This window comes from Strongylocentrotus purpuratus, unplaced genomic scaffold (assembly GCF_000002235.5).
Source record: "Strongylocentrotus purpuratus isolate Spur 01 unplaced genomic scaffold, Spur_5.0 spur5_scaffold_19, whole genome shotgun sequence".
NCBI classification, from domain to species: domain Eukaryota; kingdom Metazoa; phylum Echinodermata; class Echinoidea; order Camarodonta; family Strongylocentrotidae; genus Strongylocentrotus; species Strongylocentrotus purpuratus.
Window position 1 is genome coordinate 31015440 of NW_022145604.1, and position 2889 is coordinate 31018328.

The 2889-nt window shown below is 38.3% G+C and overlaps 1 non-coding gene across 1 annotated transcript; it reads left to right on the plus strand.

The window, feature by feature from the left end:
- The first annotated feature begins 1276 nt into the window (after window positions 1-1276).
- TRNAK-UUU lies at window positions 1277-1349 on the plus strand. Its single transcript has one exon. It is a non-coding gene; the product is annotated as a tRNA-Lys (tRNA).
- The last annotated feature ends 1540 nt before the right edge of the window (window positions 1350-2889 follow it).

Below are 2889 nucleotides of genomic sequence, written 5' to 3' on the forward strand. Positions count from 1 at the left end.
AAAACAAAAAAAACAAACAAACAAACAAACAAAACAAACATCATATAAACATACATAAAGAGGTACTACAACAAGGTGATTATAGTCTGTTTAGGTTAGTCTTAAAGGTGGCAAAAGTGGGTAGTTGACGCAAATCAAGGAATAATTTATTATATTGAAGCGCTTTACAGATATATATATATATTATTACCCCGGTCATAGGATTCAGGCTTACCCGCACACAATGTATGCACATTCTCCACTCCCTGGGGAGCATTCCAGCCAGGCGTCTTTTTGTACAAGCGCACACTTGCTAATCTAACCACATTAGCTTTCGCATCCTACCGGGTACCCATTTAACACCTGGGTGGAGAGTGGCAAATGTAGATCAATGTCTTGCCAAAGGACATTAGTGCCGCGGTGGGACTTGAACCGTGAACCTTGTGATCCACAGTCCGGTGACATATCCACTCGTCCACGACACCTCTACCAAACCTTGATTCAAAGTTCAACCGACGAGGATGCCTAAACAAAGACAATTTCAAATCCTGATTGAACTTTTCACCGTCTTGAAACAAAAGCTGTCGGATGACAAAAGAAATCTAAGGAGCAGGCGTCAATTACATTATCTTGTCTGGGCCACAAACCATGTCAAAGACGATCGGCAAATAATCTGTTACGAGCCAAACAAAACTCATCTTCCTTATCTCACCTTAGAGTCTATTTCCCAAGTAGTGGTAGGAAATGTAATTAGTATTGTTTCGAGCCGATGCGTTTCATTTGGCGTCTCTTGAACTTGAACCGTATTACTATGGCCCTCTTCCGCCTCAAGGCCGATAGGAGGATTTTGAAATTAGGAAGAGGAGGGGGTAAGGAAGGGGGTAGGGAGGGAGGGAGGGAGGGACAGGTGGAGGGAAACGGCGAGGGGGGGGGGGGGGGGAGGGACTAGCGCTATTAAATCAAAATTAACAACGAATCAAAAATCATCAACGGTAATAACAATAATCCGACTAAAGGCCGATATGAGGATTTTAAAATTAGGAAGAAGAGGAGGAGGGGAGGGGGTGTTGGTGGGGGTAATGATTACAAGTGTGGTAAGAGGGGAAGGGACAGTTTACCAACGGCTATTCATTTGAAAACGATGTTGGAATCTCCTCTCACTGGTGACTGACAAACATTATAAAATGCATTGGCTAGTAATCGCAGATAAATCTGAACATTAACATAAGCAAAACCAACAAATTAACAGCAACACAAGCAGCATCAACAACAACAATAGCAACAGCGGTTATATAAAGCCCGGTTAGCTCAGTCGGTAGAGCATCTGACTTTTAATCAGAGGGTCGCGGGTTCAAGTCCCTCATCGGGCGAGAGTATACTTTTTTCTTAGCGCTTAGAGACTTCGGTGGTAAGCGCTGTAAGTAACGTTTTTATTATTATTATTTATTATAATGTGATTAACGATTATGCTTATTATCTCCGAGCAGTTCCCAAGTTCTATTATACATTATATCCATCACTAAACCGGCGAGTTCTGCTGATAAATGAACTTCAGTTAGTCAAGTTAACGAATGTTTTATAAATGTGCTCATACATGTCCGTTGCTGTTGCTTTTAAGAATAATAGCATTTTGTTCCTAAACGAAATGAAACCAAGTACTCAATTCAATTCAACCTAATTCTTATACTCTGGACACTCTGACATTTTCTGATGTTAATATTGTAGCCCTTTTGCGAATAGAATTGTAAAAAATCTGTCTTTCAAATGTTTTTATTTGCATATCCTTAGAAGTTCGTTTTTTGCCGATTCTCAAAACCAGCACCATCTATATTTTTGTTGAAGCAAGGATATGCTAATTTAGGGTCAAATCTTTGATCGAGACAGTCTCTCGCATAATTAAACGTACTTCCTGGAGGGGGTGTTCAGGTATCCCTAAAATTCATATCGCTTGAGATCAGCTCTTAAAATAAGCTTCGGTGAAAGAATTCAGCTGGACCTAAACACAAGTTAACCTTTGAAATCGAAGGTAACTTCTTAATTAGATAGCGAGAAAAAGGTCAATACCCGAAAATATGCCCTTTCCGCTTTTAAAATCTGTTTCTTCGGAAGGCAATCGTAAAACCATTTGTGTGGTTGCAGATAAAATCTACACTACATTAACCGTACAGCGTGAATAGTGAATGGTGAATAGCAATGTGACAAACAATAATAAATCATGAACCAAACGCAAGTAAAATATTCAGATAAACAAGATAGTCAATTAATCCTCATTACCAGGTACCTCGGAGAGGACTTAAAGTCGTCGACCCTCTGGTTGCTTACTTACAAGCATTTATGCTTTTTTAGCAGTCAGGTAAAATAACTACCACCACCACCACCAATAAGCGCCCCCCCCCCAAATGACAAAAAAAATAAAAAAATGAATAAACAGTTAATTAAGCTTGCTGAAATAAGATTATTCATAAACAAAATACAAAACACATTGAATATATTATACAGGTATATCTCATGAACATATATATATTTAAAATAAATATCCCTAACAATTCTCTTAGCATTCTAATCAATTCAACAATGATTCGCTATTAAAAAAACACAAAAAGAGAAATAAATTGTCGTAATGCCTTACTTGTATTATGGTCGTTCTACTTATTTTTTATTATTTTAAACAGAGTTTGCAGAAAATCCATAACTTAAATGATTATGAACTATTAGCATTTTTTTTTTGGGGGGGGGGGGTGGGGGTGGGCTGTTGATGATATTACTAAACCATCATGACCAGAGCGATGGCAAATAGAACGAGTCAATTCAAAGTAATGTTTATTTCAGGCCTGGCCAATAACAGTTAACATGAAATGAAAAAGAAGAAAATAAAGATATAAAGAGGGTGGCACCGAGAGAACAGGAAGA